The following is a 24257-nucleotide window of genomic DNA, read 5'->3' on the forward strand; positions in this document are numbered from 1 at the left end:
CAATGAGGTGGGTCAAGTGGATCAGGTATCAGTAGCGGAACATTTAGGGGACAGTGATCATTGTATCATAAGGTTTAGGTTGGCTATGGATAAGGACAAGGAACAATCCAGAGAAGAATAATTAACTGAGGGAAAGCCAACTTTAATGGGATAAGAATGGGTCTGGTCCAGATAAATTGAAATCAAAGATTAACAGGCAAATCTGTAACTGAACAGTAGGCTTCCATTAAATAAAAGGGAGTTTGGGCATACTGTATTCACTGATCCCAATGCAGTCTCCTCTACATTGGGGAGACTAAATGCAGACTGGGTGACTGCTTTGCGGAACACTTGTTTCTCTTTAACCATGTTGCTTGTTACTTCCTTAAAGTTCAGACACTTGAAGGGTTTAAAATTAATAATGAGGGGAAATTGAAAAGGATTTGATATAGGATAGGCTGTCTGTATTTAAAATTGATAAGGAACCAGGACCAGATGAGAGGCATACAAGGATATTGATTGGAATTTTCAGGCACTGGCCATTATTTTCCAATCATCCTTAAACTCAGGAGTGGTTCCAGAGGACTGGAGAATTGCAAATGTTACACCCCTGTTCGAAAAAGTTTGTAAATATAAGCCCAGAAATTACAGTTTAGTCAGTTTAACATTGGTGGTGGGGAAAATTTTGAAATGATAATTTGGGACAAAATTAATAATCACTTGGCCAAATGCAGGTTAATTAAAGAAAGCCAGCAGGAATTTGTTAAGAGCTAACCGTGTTTAACTAACTTGTTTGAGTTTTTTGATGAGGCAACAGCAAGGGCTGATGAGGGTAATGTGATGTGATGTGATGTACATGGACTTCCAAAAGGCCTCACCCAACAGACTTGTGAACAAAGTTAAATCTCATGGAATAAAAGGGACAGTAGTAACATGAATACAAAATTGGCTGAGAGACAGGAAATAAAGAGTACTATAGCGGTAAATGGTCATTTTTCGAACTGGAGGAAGGTTTATGGAGGAGTTCCCCAGGGATTGGTGTTCGGACCTCTGCTCTTCCTGATATATTAATGACGTAGACCTTGGTGTACAGGGCACAATCTCAAAATTAGCGGATGATATGAAACTTGGAAGAATGTGAACTGTGAAGAGGATAGTATACAACTTCAAATCAACATAGACAAGTTACTGGAATGAACGGACAGGTGGCAGATGAAGTTCAATGCAGAGAAATGTGAAGTGATTCATTTAGGGAGGAAGAACATGGAAGAGCTTATGGTGTAGAGGATAAATAGAGGATTGGTTTGCGAGCAGGAAACAGATACTAGGGAGAAATGGGCCGGCAAGAAGTAACGAGTGGAGAACCACAGGGAACAGTACTGGGGCCTCAACAATTACAATCTATATCAATGACTTGGATGAAGGGACCGAATGTATGGCTGCTGAATTTGCTGATGTCACAACTGTAAGTTGTGAAGAGGACATAAGGATAAAATAAAGGGTACACCTCTAAAGAGGGTGCTGGAGCAGAGGGATCTGAATGTATATGTACATAAGTCATTGAAGATGACAGGACAGGTTGAGAACGTGGTTATTAAAGCATACAGTATCCTGGGCTTTATAAATAGGGGCGTAGAGTACAAAAGCAAGGGCCTTATGTTAAACCTGCGTAAAACACTGGTTTGGCCTCAAATGGAGTATTGTGTCCGGTTCTAGGCAACACAGTTTAGGAAGGGTGCGAAGGCATTAAAGAGGATGCAGAAAAGATTCATGAGAATCGTTCTAGTGATGAGGAATTTCAGTTATTTAGAAAGATTGGAGAAGTCAGAATTCTTCTCTTTGGAGAAGAGAAGATTGAGAGGAGATTTGATAGATGTATTCAAAATCATGTGGGGTTTGGACAGAATAGATGGGGAGAAACTGTTCCCATTGGTGGAAGGATCGTGAACCAGAGGGTACAGATTTAATGTAATTGGCAAAAGAAGAAATGGCGACATGAGCAAAAGCTTTTTCATGCAGTGAGCGGTTAGGATCTGGAATGCATTAATTGAGAGTGGGGTGGAGGCGGAGTCAGTTGAGGCTTTCACAAGAGAATTAGATCATTATCTGAACAGGAAAAATTTGCAGAGCTAAGGCAGAAAGTGGGGGAGTGGCATTAGGTAATTTTTTTTCTTCAGAGGATCTGCACAGACATGACAGGCCAAATGGCCTCCTTCTATGCTGCAACCAATGTACCAATGCAACCTATGATTCCTCCTTAAACTCCTTTCTTCAGTTCCCTTCATCCTCACATCAAATACCCATAGTATGGAGCTCACAGTATTCTCGGTCATAAAGATCAAAACTAACCACACTGTACAGCCTCTGCTGTAGCCACTTTCCCCTTCAGCTGAAGTCCCCAGCTGTCTACTCCTGATCTTTCTCCTCTCTGTAATTTCTCTATCAACTACCACCTGGTCTCTCCAAGCTCACCTGGCCCAAGGTACCTGTTGTGTCCAATTGTTCGATGTTTGTGTGTGTCAATTGACTGCTCACTGCTGTGTACTGAGTTAAGCTTGTGGGTATGGTTGCAGAACAACAGAAACTAAGCTGTAGATAAAAGCAAAATACTGTGGATGCTGGAAATCTGAAACAAAAACAGAAAATGCTGGAAAAACTCAGCTGATCTAACGGCATCTGTGGAGAGAAAAAAACAGGGTTAACATTTCGAGTCCATATGACTCTTCTTCAGAGCTAAAGAGAAGTAAAACGTGAATAAATTTATACTGATTAAGGGGGGGGGGGTGGAGCAGGTGAGGCTGGATAGAAGGCCAGTGATAGGTGGAGGCAGAGGAGAGATTGCCAGAGATGTCATGAACAAAAGGACAAAGGGGTGTTAATAGTGGTACCGGCTAAAGGAGGTGCTGATGGTGGCATTAAGGTCAGAAAGCAGAATGTGATAATAGTAGGATGAGGGTAAGCACTCTGGAAAGAACAACATGAACAAGCGACAGATGGCCCTTGTGGGGGTGGGAGGGGACGGTGGTGGGAAAAAAGATTGAAAATAGCATAAAAGGTGGGGATAAACATTGAATAAAAATTAAAATAAATAAAAATAGAAATGAAAAAGTGGATATTATCCCTTTTTTCAATATTCTTCTTCATTTTTTAATTTTTATTTTTCAATTTTTTATTTTTTATTTTTTATCTACTTATTTTTATTTTCATTTATTTTCATTTTTATTCACTGTTTTTTTCTCACATTTTATCCTATTTTCAATCTTTTTTCCCAGCACCGTCCCCTCCCCCCAACTCCACCCCCACAAGGGCAATCTGCTACTTGTTCATGTTGTTCTTTCCAGAGTACTTACCCTTGCCGTGCTATTATCACATTCTGCTCTCTTACCTTAATGCCACCCTCAGCACCTCCTTTAGGCAGTACCACTACCATTAACACCCCTTTGTCCTTTTGCCCATGACATCTCTGGCAATCTCTCCTTTGCCTCCACCTATCACTGGCCTTCTATCTAGCCTCATCTGCTCCACCCCCCCCCCTTAAACAGTATAAATTTCATTACATTTTTACTTCTCTTTAGCTCTGAAGAAGAGTCATATGGACTCAAAACATAAACTCTGTTTTTTTTTCTCTCCACAGATGCTGTTAGACCTGCTGAGTTTTTCCAGCATTTTCTGTTTTTGTGTTAGAAACTAAGCTGTAACCTTGAAGCAGCAGACATTTTAATAGCATCATAATAAAGCTCCTGTTTACGCATGGAACCCAGTGAAGGTCATCTTTGCGTATCTCTGAGGTACAAACACAATATCTGGTGACAAAGATGAAGAAAAATTTAAACTTAGCGGCTCCAGCACCTTTCCTTTCTTCACTAGTAGGTCCACCCATGCCAAGGGATCGATGGATTTTGGTGGTTTAAGACCTACTTGGTTGCAACAGATATGGACAGTCTGCAGGTTTCAATGACTCACAAGAAAGCAATACTCGTCCATTGCCACAGGGTAAAGGGCCAATGAATGTGCAAACAGCTCACAGAAGACACATCTATGTTTGATATGGTGGTAATTGCTCATGAAAGATACTTTGGACCAAAGAAAAGTGATTAAATTATATACATTCCACCAAACTTGCTAGGGAAATGGTAAGCCCATAAAACAATCTGAGGCAGCACTGCGGCACTTGGCTTTCACTTGTAAATTTGGCACACTAACTAATGAACTAATTCGTGATCAACTGATTGAGAAAACCAATTAACTGAAAAGATTGAAATTCCACGAATTGGAGAACTCATGGAGAATGATGATTTAGCCTTGGAAAAAGTCCAAACTAAACCCATCATGTTTCATTTGAAAACATAACACAGAAAAGTACCCTCAGACTCTGCATCATATTCACAGTTTGGTCAACCAGCTCAAGTGCAAGGGTTACGGGCAAAGAGACCTCATTAGGCTCATCACCACTTGCCCCATCACCGACAGATACCTTCAGAAATGTGCCCCGATAGATTCACAACACCATGTCCATCTCCAGGGAAAAAGTTTAACCCATGCCCAAAAATGAACCACTTCGCAAAGATGTGCAGGCCAAAGATGACTCACCATTCGACACGTGGAGGAATCTATTCCCAAGAAGGAAATACGACATGCGTGTAGCATCGTGGATGGTTGTATTGAAGGGCTCATTAGAAACTGCATAGCACATATACTCAATGAAAAATCTGTTAAATTGTGTCCCGCACCTCTACAACTGACCCCAACAAGACCATAGTAACAACTCCAAGTTGATATTTTTGGAGAAGTGCAAGCAGCCTCTAGGATTCAATGCTTTTTGCTTTGTTGTTCATGATCTACATAGCAAATGGTCAGAAATCAGTACAACAATTTCCATAACCACCACTTTGGTCATTGGCATTTTGGACAAGTTGTTTACAAAATAGGGTTGGTGGGAGCAGTGGTAGAGTGGCGATGTCACTGGACTAGTGATCCAGAGGCCCAGCTAATGGTCTGGAGATATAGGTTGAAAACCCACCATGGCAGCTGATGAAATTTAAATTAAATTAATAAATCTGCATTATAAAAGCTAACCTCAGTAATGGTGACCATGGTAACTATCATTGATTGTTGCAAAAAACCCATCTAGTTTGCTAATGTCCTCTTAGGGAAGGAAATCTGTCATCCTTACCTGGTCTGGCCTACATGTAACTCCAGACCCGCAGTAATATGGTTGACTCTTAACTGCTCTCTGAAATGGCCCAGCAAGCCATTCAATTCAAGGGCAATTAGGAATGGGCAACAAATGCTGGCCTTGCTAGAGATGCCCACACCCCATGAAAGAATTAAAAATAGATTGTCACTCCAGATAACTGACTCCAGTCAGTTCAGAGTCCCTAGCAAGCTACTGAATTCACCACCATCTGAAATTGTGATACAACTTGTAATTGAATGGTGTGTTGAACGATTCACAGGGTGATCAAGGACAGTCTGGGAGTTAGTATGTTGTAGGGAAAATGTTTGAACAATCCATTCATATCCTACTTCACACATACCAATCAATCCCAAACTCTGACTGGAAAGACACCAGCTAAACTTATGACTGGTCATAACTTTCACTGAAACTGACCAATCTTAAACCACCACCATTATCTAAGAATGTCAGAGCAAAAGCAGAAGAAATGTGAAAAGGTGAAGCAAAAGTATAATTTGACAAGTGAGCACGTGCAAGGGAACCACAATTTGAAGTTGGAGATTGGGTTTGCATCAAACGGCCAATTCGTGATGACAAGCACCATCAAAAGTCTCAGTACCAAAGCAGATTAGGCTGTTGCTTGGTACCAAAGCTTATCTGTTGGTTGATATTACAAAGTGGAATGCAAGATGCTTGATAGTGACCAGACCAGGATATTTCAAGGACAGCGGTATGTTTCCTTTTCCAATGATGGTGATCATCTGCCTCATCGAGCTGATCACACGGATCCACAACCTCAAGTCTGTAGAGCTCAGCGCCACCATAAGTGACCTTCATACCTCAAAGACCATTTCTGTACTCAGCATGGACACTTTGGACTCTTAAGAAATGACTGTACATATGTTTGTTCTTAAGGATGGTTTAATTTAAAAATATAGCCCTTTAATTTTACAAGGGGGAAAAGATGCTGTGTTCCATTGTTCAGTGTTTGATTTTGTGTCTGTTGACACTGTGCTGTGTGCTGTGAGGTAAGCTTGTGGGTGTGGTTAGAGAGGGCAGAATCTTCTGGTGGCGATTGGCTATGCGCCCGCTCCTGTCCAAACCCACCCCCCAACGGGGAGAAAATTCTCCCCAGAGAAATAGAAATTAAGCTTTAAGTTTGAGACTGAGGACATTTTAAAAACATTGTTATAAACCTTCTGCTCACATATAGAACCTAGTGAGAGTCATCTCTGCATATCTCCGAGGCACAAATGCAATAAAACCCACCTCCTTTCACCTCAACTTCGGACCAATCAACTCTCCTTTGTAGCTCCCATTCCATAACAGTTCCACTCCCTTCAAAACCACTCATGTCAACACTCCTCAAAAGGCCCATTAGACCTGCCTGTTCTATCTAATGGCCATCTTCAACCCTTCCCTCTCTATGCTCTTGAATATTGCCAGCTCCATGCTAATCTCCCACATAACTCCCTTTTCAAATTCCTCCAACCTGGTACCTGCCCTTCTCATTACTAAAATGGCTGAAGTCCCAAATAACCCCCTTTGTGACTGTGACCATGCTTCTTTATCCCACCTCACCCTCTCTACAATATTTGATATTGTTGACCACACCATTGCCCCTAATGTCTCTCCTTCATTGTCCAAATGATGGGCTGTCCTTACATGATTTCTGGTAGCCAGTATATCTCCAGCAATGGTGAGTCCTCACCTCGGGAGATCTCCAAGATCCCATCCTTGCCTCCTCCTCTTCTCATCTACATGCTGTGTCTAGATGGTAGTATCTACAGGTAATGGGCATCTTCTATCTATATGCTGGTGATACCCATCTCTTGTTCATGGATCATTCTATCCCTGTGTTGTTGGCCCTGTATACTTGTGCTCAGTGAATCTCCCAGACCTTGTTATATTACCAGTTTCTGCCTGTAAGAGTAAGCTGGACTAATCGCCTATGCTCTGATAGGCTGTTCTCATCCTCTGCTTCAACAGAACCCTCTAATATTGGACTTGGAAATGAAAGAGGGGGCAAGAGTGTGAGATTTAGGGATTTGAAGATATAAAACCTTTCTAATTAAAATCTCTAAATGGATTCTTAATTTATGACAATGGGGTCCTCTGTTGTGCCTGACCCAACAAGATACGAATAACTAGTATTTGTGAATCAAGTAGAATTTATTAAGCAAGATTTTAGATATACTTAACAAAAAACAGTGAAGGCAACATGGAAGTTTCTTATCTCTCAAGTTCCTAGGATTCAATGAATGTTGCCATTCTTCTATCTCTAAAGAATCATACCACAGAAACTATGGTAAACTGTGTCAAAAAGACTTTCATTTTCCAACTTTTATCCTCACTTCTCATTATTCCAGAATCTCTTATTTGGAAATAGTCCAAATTCACCTCTTCCATTGGCTTAGGGTGAGATCATCTGGTGTCACCCCACCTCAGTAACTAGAGTCATGAAAACTGAAGACAAATGCCCATTCCCTGTTCCCTGGGCCCCAAAGTTTATCTTCCATTGTGAACAAATGACACATTTCCTTTAGATACAGAAGTTACTAATGATGTCATATCCTCTTCAAAATATTTTAACCCAAGTACCACAGACGCTAAAGCCATTAAGAACAAATGTTAATAACTCTTCCTACCATAATGTCAAAACAGAAAGAAAAGTTTCCTTCTAACACAGATGTTCTGCCCTACAAAAATGGTCAACAATTAAATCTATGCATGGATTGTGTTTAAAGGCGGTGTCACCCTGTTTTAGCTATTTTTCAGATATTTCTTCAGAGCTGATAAAAACACTCTTGAATGCCCACAATACGATTAAGACAACATCCAACTGCTGAACCCAGACCCTCAGGCAACTAGAAGTCACAAATCCATTAAGTGTGGTTCTTAGAAATAAGTGCCTTCCTGTCCCCTAACTGCCTTGACTGTCCATTGTCTCACTAATAGAAACTCAAACTGAACTATTTAAGAAATGGTTAAAAGTAAAATACACAGATGTTAATTCAGACCAACAACAAATCCTAAAAATTGGTAGTATTATCAAAATCTTATAAGGGTTAGCAATTAGTCTCAAGAATTAGCAGCAACAGTTGAATGTCATCCCAAAGCAGAGGGTGTGAGAGAAGGATTTCAATTAGCAAAATAGGGGATAAAGTATGAGGGTGTTTAGATATCTCATCCCCTAGCTTTTCTAGTTGCAACACTCAATAAACTCCCTTCCCTTATCCCTTTGATCACCTCATTCAACAGGGATATGATGTGAATGGTTAGTGGCCCACCTATCTGCGCCTGCTTCCTGCTGTTCTGTGCCAGCTTCTCCTGCAAGAAGAAAAGGAGTGTGTTATGTGAGGGCTGGTGAGATGTTGTGAAGATCTGACTGTTTGGGAGAAAGTGAGGATGAAGGGGATAATTGTGAGGACAGTAGCAACTGCAGAATGTGCCAATAGCAGCAGAATTGAGGTTCAGTGAAGTATACGCTATGATTGGAGAAGAGTGATATGAAGCAGGGGATAGAAGGCTTGTGACTCCTGGAGCTGCCTGGCAGGCAGCAAACCTACTCAAAGCAATTAAATGATGTCCTGCATTTAAATCCTGCAGGCTGTCTGGGAAATCCTTCCTCCTGGGTTCCCCGATGGGAATCCTTTCAACCACTTTCTTTGCAGCCCCAAATAAATCACAGAATCACACAGTGCAGAAGAGGCCCTTCGGCCCATCGAGTCTGCACCAACATGTGAGAAACACCTGACCTACCTACCTAATCCCATTTACCAGCACTTGGCCCATAGCCTTAAATGTTATGATGTGCCAAGTGCTCATCCAGGTACTTTTTAAAGGATGTGAGGCAACCCACCTCCACCATCCTCCCAGGCAGCGCATTCCAGACCGTCACCACCCTCTGGGTAAAAAAGTTTTTCTTCACATCCCCCCTAAACCTCCTGCCCCTCACCTTGAACTTATGTCCCTTCGTGACTGGTCCTTCAACTAAGGGGAACCGCTGCTCCCTATCCACCCTGTCCATGCCCCTCATAATCTTGTACACCTCAATCAGGTCACCCCTCAGTCTTCTCTGCTCCAACGAAAACAACCCAAGTCTATCCAACCTCTCTTCATAACTTAAATGTTTCATCCCAGGCAACATCCTAGTGAATCTCCTCTGCACCCTCTCCAGTGCAATCACATTCTTCCTATAATGTGACGACCAGAACTGCACACAGTACTCCAGCTGTGGCCACGCCAATGTTCTATACAACTCCAACATGATCTCCCTACATTTGTAATCTATGCCTCGACTGATAAAGGCAAGTGTACCATATGCCTTTTTCACCACCACGCTAACATGCCCCTCCGCCTTCAGAGATCTGTGGACACACACGTCAGGGCCCCATTGTTCCTCAGAACTTCCTAGTATCATGCCGTTCATTGAATTCTTCCTTGTCAAATTACTCCTTCCAAAGTGTAACACTTCACACTTTTCAGGGTTAAATTCCACCTGCCACTTATCTGCCCATTTGACCATCCCGTCTATATCTTCCTGTAGCCCAAGACATTCAACCTCACTGTTAACCACCCAGCCAATCTTTGTGTCATCCGCAAACTTACTAATCCTACCTCCCACATATTATCTATGTCGTTTATATAAATGATGAATAATAGGTGACCCAGCACAGATCCCTGTGGTACACCACTGGACACTGGCTTCCAGTCACTAAAGCATCCTTCTGTCATCACCCTCTGTCTCCTACAACTAAGCCAATTTTGAATCTACCTTATCAAATTACCCTGTATCCTATGTGCATTTGCCTTCTTTATAAGTCTCCCATGTGAGACCTTGTCAAAGGCTTTGCTGAAATCCGTATAAACTACGTCAACTGCACTACCCTCATCTACACACCTGGTCACCTCCTCAAAAAATTCAATCAAATTTGTTAGGCATGACCTCCCTCTGACAAAGCCGTGCTGACTATCCCTGATCAAACCTCGCCTCTCCAAGTGGAAATAGATTCTCTCCTTCAGAATTTTCTCAGAATAGTTTCCCTACCACTGACATGAGACTCACTGGCCTGTAGTTCCCTGGCTTATCTCTACAACCCTTCTTAAATAGCGGAACCACATTAGCTGTTCTCAAGTCCTCTGGTACCACCCCCATGCCCAGAGAGGAATTAAAAATTTGGGTCAGAGCCCCTGCGATCTCCTCCCTTGCCTCCCTCAGCAGTCTGGGACACAGATCATCCGGACCTGGAGGTTTGTCCACTTTTAAGCCTGCCAACACCTCCGATACCTTGTCACTCTCTATATCAATTTGCTCAAGAACCTCGCAGTCTCTCTCCCTGTGTTCGATACCTTCATCCTCATTCTCTTGGGTGAAGACGGATGTGAAGTATTCGTTCAACACTTTACCGATGTCCTTTGGCTCCACCCATAGATTGCCCCCTTGGTCCCTAATGGACCCAACTCTTTCCCTGGTTATCTTCTTCCCATTGATATACTTACAGAATATCTTGGGGTTTTCCCTACTTTTACCAGCCAGAGCTTTCTCATATCTCCTCTTTGCTCTCTTAATTGCTTTCTTAAGCTCCACCCTGCACTTTCTGTACTCCACTAATGCCTCCACTGATTTGCTCCCCTTGTATCCATTAAAAGCCTCTTTTTTCCTTCTCATCGTATCCTGAATATCTCTGGTCATTCATGGTTCTCTGGGCTTGTTACTCCTTCCTATCACCCTAGAGGGAACATGTTGAGCCTGTACCCTTCCCCATTTCCTTTTTGAATGCCCCCACCCCCACTGCTCCTCTGTAGATTTCCCCACATGTAACTGTTCCCAGTCTACCTTGGCCAGATCCTGCCTTATTTTATTAAAATGTGCTCTCCCCCAATCCAAACCATTTTTTTTCAACTTGACTATTTCTTTGCCCATAGCAAACTTAAATTGTACCATGTTGTGGTTGCTATCGTTAAAATGCTCCTCCACCACGACCTCAGCCAACTGTCGGGCTTCATTCCCAAGAATTAGGTCCAGCACTGCGCCGTCCCTTGTTGGACCCTCTACATATTGACCTAAAAAGTTCTTCTGTACACATTTCAAGAAATCCACTCCATTCAAGCCTTTAACACAATGTCTATCCCAATTAATGTTGGGAAAGTTGAAATCACCTAATATAATTACCCTATTGTTATTGTTTTTACACACCTCTGCAAATTGTGCACATATTTGCTCGTCAATTTCCCGCTGACTATCTGGGGGTCTATAATAAACACCTAATAATGTGGCTGCCCCTTTTTTATTCCTAAACTCTACCCACAAAGCTTCATTCGATGTCCCCTCCAAGATATCATCTCTCCTTACTGCAGTAACTGACTCCTTAACAATAATGCAATGCCTCCTCCTCTTTTGCCCCCTCCTCTGTCTCGCTTGAAGATTCTATATCCCGGAATGTTGAGCTGCCAATCCTGCCCATCCCTCAACCACATCTCAGTGATGGCTACTACATCACAATTCCACGTGTCAGTCTTCACCCTTAGCTCTTCCACTTTACCTGTACTACTCCTGGCATTCAAGTAGAGGCCATCCAGCTTTGCCTTACTCCTTTGAAACTTAATGCAGCTGTACTCCCTCTGACTTGATTGTTTTACTGTATTAAAATGTGTCCCTATTCTGCTAACATCTGTGTCCCCTCCCCCTGATAAATTAGTTTAAACTCCTCCCAACAGCACTAGCAAACCCACATGCAAGGATATTAGTCCCGCTCTGGTTCAGATGTAGTCTGTCCCACTTTTATAGGTCCCACCTTCACCAGAAACGGCCCCAGTGATCCAGGAATCTAAAACCCTCCCTCCCAAACCAATTCTTAAGTCACGTATTCATCTGCGTTATTCTCCTATTTCTGAGCTCACTAGCTCGTGGCACTGGGAGTAATCCAGAGATTACAATCTGAGAGGTCTTGCTTTTTAGTCTACTGCCTAACTCCCTGAATTCTTGATGCAAGACCTCATCCCTCTTTCTACATATGTCATTGGTACCAACATGTACCATGGCCTCTGCCTTATCACCCTCCCCCTTCAGGATGCCCTGCAGCCATTCAGTGACATTCCAGACCCTAGCACCAGGGAGGCAAAGCACCACCCTGGAGTCACGTTGACGGCCAAAGTAGCGCCTATCTGTTCCCTTGACTATAGAATCCCCTATTACTGTTGCTCTTCCTCTCTTCCTCCCCTCCTGTACTGCTCTGTCTGCACTCCCTGGAGGAACCAGTACCCTTATCAGCCTCCAAAATGAAATACTGATTTGCGAGCGGGACCCCAGGGGACTCCTGAACTACCTGCCTGTTTCTTTTGGACTGCCTGGTGGTCACCCATTCCCTTCCTTCCTCAAATCCCTTCAGCTTCGGTGTGACCACCTTTCTAAATGTGCTATCCACGATGCTCTCAGACTCACGGGTGCTCCACAGTGTCCCCAGCTCTGAAACCCGAGCTTCCAGGAGCTGCAGCTGGACGCACTTCCTGCACACATGCTGGTCCTGGATGCTGGAAATGTTCCCGGTTTCCCACATGGAGCGTGAAGAGCACACCACGGCTTTGAGCTCTCCTGCCATGACCTATCCCTTTAAATTAAACCTTTTAAATCAATTACTCTAGGGCCCTTCTTTCCTGATCCTCGTTACTACAGAATATACAAACTATAAACCACAAAAAGAACTTAAACTATAAGCGATAAAAGTAGTAAATACTTACCTGATCTTACCCACTACTTACCAGCCATTCCTTTCCCTTGTAGCTTCTACTGCTGCAGCAGGGCAAGACCACTCTCTGAAGATTTAAGAAGTTGGATAGCAAAGAAAAAATGCAAAGAGCACCTCTTCCCCTATGCACCGAATTCCCACTGTGCACCAAGTTGCCATTACCCACACTTACTCTGGCTGTGTCTCACTCAGGATGAGGTCTCTCTTCTGTTTGTGTGCAAATGTTGGGGCCAAAGCTCCAGCTGGGGTTTAACCATTGATTTAAAAAGTTTAGTATAACTTCCGAGCTTGTGCACTTTATGCCTCTATTTATAAAGCCCAGGATGCCAAATTACTTTTTAATCCGACTGCAGGAAAATCCAAGTTTTTTGCAGAATTTTTTTTTGTATGAGTGGCACATCATTTTTCTCAAATGTGCAGTGAACTATGACAGTTCAAGGCAAAATTGAAGGGATTGAATAATGATGCAAGGGTTAGCTCTCCTCAAGCATTTTAATCAATTTTACCCCCTTAGGGGAAAGTTAACCTTACCCTGTGACCCTGAGCATTTTGGTGATGACATTTTATATACATGCAGTAGGAATATTAGCTTTGTGTTATATAAGCCTATCTAGTAATGGTATAAAATAATACTGTGCTATTTTAGAGATTATTTGTCCCTTTGGGTTGTGTTTCTCATTCTACCTCATGTGCTGCCTCTTTGTTACAGACCTTGCTTAGATGTGCTATCATCCAAATGCTATTGATTCTGAACATCGGCCAAATGAACAGCAGCCCAGAAGCTAGCACACAGATGACTGACTTGTTTTAAAATAGTGTGTCCACACTCAGCAGTAAGAAATAAATCAGATCCATCCCTTTATAAGTGCATTGTTAACTCATGGCATTACTGAACACTTGGAAAACTAGATTACTTTGTGAGTATGGGGAAAAAAATATACTTTCTTTACATTTTGGCAAGAACACTATTATATTCCAGAAAACAAATGAGAAAAAATGAAACATTGAGATATGTGAGTGTTAATTGATAATCTAAAAACATTATGAAGGTTAAAATGGCTGTCATATACTTGGACAGTGCAACATTCATTAGAGCAGACTTTTCCAGCCTTTTCAGGTCTGGGAGCCACATTCCAATTTCTTTCTCACTCAAGGGGCCGATGATCAAATTTTGGTAAGATAAGGTTTCATACAACATTAACCATGAATTGCAAAACTATTAATGTCAAAGCAATAAATTTCAAAAAAGAGAAATTCATAAAAATGTCTATTCAAATTGCCAAGCCACAGAGTTCACCAAAAAAACCTTTGTTTTCCCCTTTTCTCTTAAGAAGCAGAGCTAGAGAGAGGCAGACTAGACCCCAAGCTCTGGCCACCAGGGAAGGGGTAGGGACCAGGCCTTAGCTAAGGAATTGGGTTTAACTAACACTGACCTTGCATTTGGCTCTGGTGGTGCACGTTCCTTTCTGGCCTCAGCAGATTTCATACGAAAGTGGGGGTCAGAAGCGTCTTGTCTTTCAGCCTGGGTTTTCCTCCCCTCTCGACCTTAATTGTGGATATGTTTTTGGAAAGGGAAGATGAGGAAGGCATGGTGTGTGTTTCTGGCTCACTCCAAGACATTCCACTCCAACAACGTTACACCTTCCGGCTGCAATGGTGGCTTTTCACACCGTATTGTCCCAAACCCACAGCACTAAATATGCATTCCCAGATACACGCCATTTCCATGGCGGGCGGGCTCCAATTCCCCTGCCATGCCGTCATCTCGCTGCTTCATCACACCAGGCACCACATTTTAAAGTACAAGCGTGCTTAGTGCTTTCAGCCCAGGACGGCAGCAAAGACGACATGCAGCCCTTGAGCGCCTTTGGAAACCATGGAGGCCCGTTGTGATGCCCTCTACCGCAATAGATCCAGGAGGAACAGCTACATTACCACTCTGGCTTGGTAGGCGATGGCAGTGGTGATGTTGCACAGAAGAGTCCAATGCAGATAAGGTATGAATGATCTCATCTGTGCAGTGAAGGCATGGCAACCATCTCATCACCCTAAACTCACACACTTAAACCCATCACACATTCACTGGCACCTCACTCACTGCCAGCTCGAGGGACATCACCATCCATTCTTACACACATACCCTCACATGTCCATTTGGTCTGATCTCCTCTGGAGACTGCCTCCTCAGCCCTCACCATCTTGAGGCCACTTGCACAGATCAACATGTGTCCCCACACACACCCTGGGATACCCTCCTTCCCCAGTACGGCTCTTGTCCTGCAGCATCTTCACTTGTCTGAGGCCACTTTTCCCCCTTCCCCAAGCAAGGCCTCGCCCTGCAGCCATTGAAAAGCCACCCAGATATGGCTGATCTGGTAGGTAGAGACCTACCCGTGAGCCCCCCTAAAAGTGATGTGATGGTATCTGTGAAGCCTGGTGCTGACGACTGTGAGTGCTGACCGAAGCAAGGTAGGCAAACAAACCTTGAAGCTCCAAGTGAAGTGCAGCCCGTCAAGTGCACGTCTTATATATGCTGCTGTGGAACACTTCAGCATGTTTTCCCGCGGACGATCCAGCTGGGGATGAGTCTGGCGGGCTGGCCTTATAATGATATGCTGAGGTATTACAATGAGGTTCCCAACGTCTGATGGCGGGGAGTGTGGCCCACCATTGGCAGGCGAAGCGAACAATCACAAACTGATTTCACAATGTTGTGAAACCGATTTTTGGCCTTCTTGCCATATAGTCTGCTCACGCCACTGAACACGCTCGACACTGGGGGGCACAGAAAATCTTGGCCACAGACTCACTCTCACACACACACGCACACACACACACACACACACGCACAGACTCTCTATCTCACACACTCACTCTCGCTCTCTCTCACACACTCATACACACACACACAGACTCTCTCTCTCACACACTGTCTCTCACACACACAGACTCTCTCTCTCATGCACACACTCACTCTTGCTCTCACACACACATACACAAGCCAGGATCTTACAGCCCCTCTTGCTTGGCGGGATTTTACGGTCCTGCCAAACTGAATGGAGATGTAAATGGCTCGCGCATCCACCAGGGGGAGACATGCTGCAGAAGGGCCATAAAATCCTGGCCACGGTCTCTCACACAGACTCGCTCACTCTCACACACACAGACTCACTCTCACACACAGAGACTCTCTCTCACACATAGAGATTCTCTCTCACACATAGAGATTCTCTCTCACACTCAGACTCTCCCTCACACACACAGGGCAGGACTTTACCTTTGTTGGGCAGGCACGGCAGGTGTGCCCGGCAACGGCCGTGAAACAGGCCCCCGCCCACGATCAGGCTGTGACCGTGATTTCACACTGATGGGCCAATTAAGCCCCACCCAGCGTGAAACGCAACTCTGTATTGGCTGGGAAGGGCTGAGCGGGGGCCTATCGGTCACCAGGTCCAATGGCGACCCAGCGGCCAATTTAAAAGCGACCCAGGCAGCCCCTGGAAGGCAGCCACGGAAGATGTCCCCTAAACCTTCGCGATGGACCTGAGTGCGGCTGGACACGGCAGGCGGTAGGGCAGGTTGGGTGGGCACTTGGCCCCCTGCTTTTCTGATAAGTGCCTTGCCGTCCTCCTGAAGGAGGTGGCTGCCGGGAAGTATACCCTTGTCCCCAGAGATAGAATGGGGAGGCCACTCCACCTCACAAAGAGGGTATGGGAGGAGGTGGCAGCAATGGTGAGCAGCCGTGACGTGTTGTGGCATACCTGGGTCCAGTGCCAGAAACACTTCAATGATCTGCTGTGCTCATGAAGGGTGAGTACCGTGTTGGCGTGGGTCAGTGCGCAGATATATATTAAGATCTGGTCATTCCGCTGTGGAGCTCAGGGGTGTTAGAGTCTCAGTGCCAGCTGTCAATGACACCAGAGCTGGCCAAGGGGGTGGGTCCTGGCTGCTTGGACTGATTGCCTTGCGGCTCGAGGGCCACGACTCGGATGTGCCCTGCCAGGTCTTCCACAGCTGGGGTTGGCCAGGCTGCAATGGTGCTGCCTGTACAGAGTGGACTAATCAATGCACCTCTGTTGTTTCAGGAGAAGACGGCCCACAACAAAATAGAAAGGTTGTGGATCGGCGGAGGCCCCGCCAACCTCCTAAGCCTCTCTAGATACGAGCAAGATGCCCTAGAGCTCGAGAGCCAACACGCCCCACGTGCAACCGGGCGTGGAGAGGCAGGGCTGTCAGACGAAGGAAAGAGTGCAATGCACAGAGGGGAGATTTTCAGCTTGTGCAACCATTCTAGCTTAGTCCCTTCATTGATGTGAGCTTTGAACTTGGAGTCCCCATTGATCATTGGAGGATCAGGTCACCATGATGCAGACCCCTGACAACGGAGGACCACCGGGCATCATTTGCAACTGCGTGAAACCCGCTCTCTGAAGCAGGCACCAGGACAGATATCAGCACCTCGTTGGGCATTAGATCGATGGGTAGTATCTCCGTGCACACTAGTGAGGGCACTTCAGAATCGCTTGAGGCGCAAGTGGAGGCAGAGAGTGCCCAGGGCAATGGCAGTCAGAGGACTACTGGGGACCAGAACGATGCTCAGTTGAAGGCAGATGAGCCTCTGGAGTCGCCTATTAGGTGGCAGATGCTGGATGTCCAATGGGATGTGCAGGAGGACATGGCGGCGATCCATGAGGGTATGCATGCTATGGTCTCCGATATGGAGGAGTCCATATGGAGCATCAGCTCTGCATTGACCATCATGGGTGAGTGCACTGCCTTCTCCACGTTACCCTGGAACAGTATCAGGAACCTAAGCAGGCCCCAATTCCCCACCTTCCCGAAAGTTTGACAAAGATTAAAGTTGACTTACAAAAGGTGATGAAACAGTATTACGTGTTACAGGCGGTGTTTAAAAGGCTAATCAATGATACGGAAGAGCAATTGAGAAATCCGACATAGTGGGAGCAAGTGTGGGATTGGGGGCTGAATGTGGATATACACCCCTGGATAAGAATAATCTCTCACATACTCATCGCAGTGCAGCTAGTGTTAGCATTGGCGTGGGGAATTGCAGCATGTCACACCTGTAAGAAGAAAGCCCTTAGACATAGGGTAAAAATAATGTTAAAAGAGCAACAACGGCTGCTGGGACAGGACACAATATTAATGTAGTAGGGTCCCAGCCTCCCGTCTTGGTGGCCGCGCATCACCGGATAGACAGGAGTCTCGGACATTAGGAAGATCATCGGACGCAGATTAATTGGCTAGCTTAATCTAACGGTTACGCACCCAAAAGGGGGGACTGAAGATGCAGAAAATTTGGATTTATTTTAAAGTACTAGCCAGGACCAGCAGCTAAGGCACCAAAGCATACACAAACAGTCGCAGCCTTACACGAAAGCTATAAACTTGTACAAAGGGCTCAGCTGTAAATTTGCAATTAGGAAATGGGAGACACATGGGCGGGGACACAGGATAACTCAATCAAGAAATGGGGAAGGCCATTTCGCACCCTCTGATAGCCATCTCCAAAAAAGACAATGCCCAGTCCCTGCACTGCAATTACTGTGCAGGAACACAATTATCAGCCCACCGGGGGTGGCGGGGGGGGGGGGGTGTCCTTTGTCTAATGAATACCATTAAGTTGTAACTGATAGTAAAAGATGTATAAACTCTGCTCATTTGAAACCTCGGTGGAGAAGCGCCTGGATTGCCCAGCATTTGTTCCCCACATGCATAATAAAGGAACCACTTGAATATTGCATCTGGACTCCGAGTGTTGAAATTTTGACCCAGAGTATTCCTCGGACCTTTCATCATCAAGGCCAACAAGAGAGCAGGATCAGCAGGCTGATCAATGCCGGTGCCAGCGAGCGGGGAGCACCTAGACATAGCACTCGCAAGCGAAAGTTAAAGGCACCATGAGCACAAGAGGGACAGGTCACGGGTGATATTATGTTCATTTTTGTTTACTTTAGGTATATAGCTCTGCTGTTGAATACCAGGAACATTTCTGTTAAGATTTTTGAATTTCAGAATGACATGAATTGTGTTTTTGTCATCATTTCCTGAGTATGCTCTACCTTTTATTTAATTGGCGCGGGGAATACCACTGTGTAATGCTGCACATAGGTGGCCCTGAACTTTATTGCACAGGTGCTGAGTGTACTTCGTGTTCAAATAAAAGGGTCCTTTCAGACATCAGGGATGGAGGCAGCAGCCCTGGCATGTGTTTGAAGCTGTCCTTTAGTGATCTAGCTGAAGGAGCGTTGGATCAAGGTATCCCTGGTGTCCCTGCCTCCCTGGAGGTCTGAGTCCATGCCATCAGCGTTCTCCTCACCCTGCTCCTCTTCTGACTCACTACTGGACTCATCCTCTGTGGCCTGTGCAGCTGTGTCAAGATCCTCTTCCTCCAGTGGGTCCCCCCTTGCCAGATTGTGGAGAGTGCAGCGTGCACTCATGATCAGTGACACCCACTCTGGGGGGTATTGTAGTGCTCCCTCTGAATGGTCCAGGCATCAGAAGCACACTTTGACAAGACCTATGGTCCTCTCTACCACCGTCCTTGTGGAGGCATGGCTCATATTGTAACGCTTCTCTGCCCCTGTTTTTGGGTGGCAGAGAGGCGTCATGAGCCACCTTTTCAGGGGTAGCCCTTGTCACCCAGCAGCCATCCATCCAGCCGGGCTGGAGCACTGAAGAGCCTCGGCACCTGGGAGTGTTTCAGGATGTAAGCGTCGTGGGAGCTGCCTGGGTACCTTGCTCAGACTTGCAGAATCAGCATCCTGTGATCACACACTATCTGCACGTTCATGGAGTGGAATCCCTTCCTGTTGATGAAGGCACCAGGCTCACTTGCTGGTGCCTTGATAGCCACGTGTGTGCAGTCGATTGCACCCTGGACGCGGGGATACCCAGCAATCGCTGAAAAGCCTCTGGCTCACTCAGCCTGGCTGGCTTGCCTGTACGGCAAAGAATAAATGTCATTGCCCGCCTGAACAGATCTTCTGTCACTAGCTTGACACAACTGTGGACAGCTGATTGGGAGACTCCACACAGATCCCCCACTGACCCCTGGAAAGAGCTGGAGACATAGAAGTTGAGGACCACTGTGACCTTCAGAGCCACTGGCATTGGGTATCCACTCACCCAGTCGGAACTGATCTCGGGCCCAATCATCTGACAAATGGAGGTCACAGTCTCCCTTGAGAGGCGGAGCCTCCTTCAGCATTACACCTCGAACATATTGAGGTAGCTGCATCACTACCTGTAAACCCTGGCAGCAGGATAGTGGCATCTTCTGTGCCCCTTCCGCCTTTGACTACCTGTTAGCCCTGCGCCCCTTGTGCCTGCGCCTTTCCTCCCACAGGTAACCCCCCATCGAAACTGCATTGGAGCTCCTCTCCCTTCTGCCCTTATCTTCCTCCTCAGAGGAGGTGCCTCCGGCAGAGACCACAGTTCTCATTACCAGGACAAGGGAAGGCCATCTGATTGTCTGAATCCTCCAGGGGCCTGGTAGACAGCAAGGAGTCCTGAAATGAAACCTGGAAATGCAAAGAATGAAGCCCTGAATAGAGATGAAGCTGTCAGGTACCAATAACCAAACAGCAGCAAACTATCTCCAAAACTCCTCAACACTCACACTGGCAATGATGCTGACATTTAAAATGCCATTGCCAGTGTGAGGAGTGAGGGGTTTTAGAGATAGTTTGCCTGGATGAGGTTTGTGAAAATGTCGGCTGGCAGCCTGCCCGTTTTGCCCCTACGATGAGCTGGAAATCATGTAGGAAAGGGAAAATTACTTTCAATCGGAAACTAAAGGGCTTTAAGTGGCTATTTAATTAATGGCGAGCGCAGCCCCGGCACCCAGTGAGTGCGCAACGACTTCTGACGCTCGCCTGATGTCATCACGCAGCACTTTTCTCCCGATTCTGCACAGAGGCTTACTCTCTCTCTCACACACAGACTCATTCTCTCTCTCACACACAGACTCACTCTCTCTCTCACACACAGACTCACTATCTCTCTCTCTCACACACACAGACTCACTATCACTCTCTCTCACACACACAGACTCACTATAAACTCTCTCTCACACACACAGACTCACTCTCTCTCTCACACACAGACTCACTCTCTTTCTCACACATAGACTCACTCTCTCACTCACACACAGAGTCTCTCTCTCTCTCACACACACAGTCACTCTTTCTCTCACACACAGGCTCATTCTCTCTCTCACACACAGACTCATTCTCTCTCTCACACACAGACTCATTCTCTCTCTCACACACAGGCTCACTCTCTCTCTCACACACAGGCTCACTCTCTCTCTCACACACAGGCTCACTCTCTCTCTCACACACAGGCTCACTCTCTCTCACACACAGGCTCACTCTCTCTCTCACACACAGGCAACAGGCTCACTCTCTCTCTCTCACAAACAGGCTCAATCTCTCTCTCTAACACACAGACTTACTCTCTGATAGAGACTCACTCTCTCTCTCTCACACAGACTCACTCTCTCTCAAAAAGACTCACTCTCTCTCTCACAAACAGACTCACTCTCTCTCTCTCACACACAGACTTACTCTCTGATAGAGACTCACTCTCTCTCTCTCTCTCACACAGACTCACTCTCTCTCTCTCACACACAGACTCAATCTCTCTCTCACAAAGACTCACTCTCTCTCTCACAAACAGACTCACTCTCTCTCTCACAAACAGACTCACTCTCTCTCTCTCACACACAGACTTACTCTCTGATAGAGACTCACTCTCTCTCTCTCACACAGACTCACTCTCTCTCTCAAAAAGACTCACTCTCTCTCTCTCACACACAGACTCACTCTCTCTCTCACAAACAGACTCACTCTCTCTCTCACAAACAGACTCACTCTCTCACAGATTCACTCTCTCTCTCACACACAGACTCACTCTCTCTCTCTCACACACACAGACTCACTCTCTCTCTCTCACACACACAGACTCACTCACTCTCTCATACAGACTCTCTCTCTCCCTCACACACAGATTCACTCTCTCTCTCACAAACATGGACTCACTCTCACACATACAGACTCACTATCTCTCTCACATACAGACTCACTATCTCTCTCTCACATACAGACTCTCTCTCTCTCACATAAAAACTCTCTCTCTCTCACATAAAAACTCTCTCTCACATAAAAACTCTCTCTCTCTCTCTCACATACAGACTCTCTCTCTCTCACAGTCACTATTTCTCTTTCACACACAGCCTCACTCTCTCGCTCCCTCACACACAGATTCACTCTCTCTCTCACAAACACAGACTCACTCTCTCACAAACAGACTCACTCTCTCAATCTCTCACACACACACAGACTAACTCTCTCGCTCTCTCATACAGACTCACTCTCTCTCTCTCACAAAGAGACTTACTCGCTCTCTATCTCACACACACAGACTCACTCTGTCTCTCTCTCACAAACAGAATCACTCTCTCTCTCACACACACAGACTCAGTCTCTCACAAACACACAGACTCACTCACTCTCTCTCACACACAAACTCAGTCTTTCACTCCCTCACACACAGACTCACTCTCTCTCACACACGGACTCACTCTCTCTATCAAACAGATTCACTCTCTGTCTCTCACATACAGACTCACTCTCTCTCTCTCAAACACACACAGAATGACTCTCTGTCACACACAGACTCACCCTCTCACTATCACTCACACACAGACTTTCTCTCACTCTCTCACACAGACTCACTCTCACTCTCTCACACAGACTCTCTCACTCTCTCACACAGACTCACTCTCTACTCACACACAGACTCACTCTCTCTCTCACACACAGACTCACTCACTCTCTCTCACACACACAGAGTCACTCACTCTCTCTCACACACACAGAGTCACTCACTATCTCACACAGTGTCACTCTTTCTCTCTCACACAGACTCACTCTCTCTCTCACACAGAGTCACTCTCTCTCTCTCACACAGAGTCACTCTCTCTCTCTCACACAGAGTCACTCTCTCTCCCTCACACAGTCTCACGCTCTCTCTCACACACACACAGACTCACTCTGTCTATCTCACACACAGACTCTCTCTCACTCTCACACACATACTCACACTCTCTCTCTCAATCACTGACTCATTCACTCAGCTTGACAAAGAGACTCACTTTCTCTCACACACAGAGTCACTTTCTCTCTCCCTCACACAGAGTCACTCTCTCTCTCTCACAAACAGTCACTATTTCTCTCTCACACACAGCCTCAGTCTCTCGCTCCCTCACACACAGATTCACTCTCTCTCACAAACACAGACTCACTCTCTCTCACAAACAGACACACTCTCTCTCTCACACACACAGACTCACTCTCTCTCTCACACACACAGACTCACTCTCTCTCGCACACACACAGACTCACTCTCTCTCACACACACAGACTCACTCTCTCTCTCACACACACAGACTCACTCTCTCGCTCACACACACAGACTCACTCTTTCTCTCTCTCATACAGACTCACTATCTCTCTCTCATTACAGACTCTCTCTCACACACACGGACTCACTCACTCTCTCACACACAGCCTCAGTCTCTCGCTCCCTCACACACAGATTCACTCTCTCTCACAAACACAGACTCACTCTCTCTCACAAACAGACACACTCTCTCTCTCACACACACAGACTCACTCTCTCTCTCACACACACAGACTCACTCTCTCTCACACACACACAGACTCACTCTCTCTCACACACACAGACTCACTCTCTCTCTCACACACACAGACTCACTCTCTCTCTCTCTATCAAACACAGACTGTCTCTCTCACAAACAGACTCACTCTCTCTCTCTCACACAGAGACTCACTCTCTCTCTCTCACACACACAGACTCACTCTCTCTCTCTCTCACACACAGACTCACTCTCTCTCTCTCACACACAGACTCACTCTCTCTCTCTCACACACAGACTCACTCTCTCTCTCTCACACACAGACTCACTCTCTCTCTCTCACACACAGACTCACTCTCTCTCTCTCTCACACAGACTCACTCTCTCTCTCTCACACACAGACTCACTCTCACTCTCACACACAGACTCACTCTGTCTATCTCACACACACAGACTCACTCTGTCTATCTCACACACTGACTCTCTCTCACTCTCACATACATACTGAAACTCTCTCTCTCTCGCACTGACTCATTCATTCACTCTGACAGAGACTCACTCACTCTCACACACAGACTCACTCTCTCAATCTCTCACACAAACTCACTCTCTATCACACACAGACTCACTCTCTCGCTCCCTCACACACAGTCACTCTCTCTCTCTCTCT

The sequence above is a fragment of the Cetorhinus maximus genome, chromosome 7 (genome assembly GCF_964194155.1).
Source record: "Cetorhinus maximus chromosome 7, sCetMax3.hap1.1, whole genome shotgun sequence".
In the NCBI taxonomy this organism is placed as follows: Eukaryota; Metazoa; Chordata; class Chondrichthyes; order Lamniformes; family Cetorhinidae; genus Cetorhinus; species Cetorhinus maximus.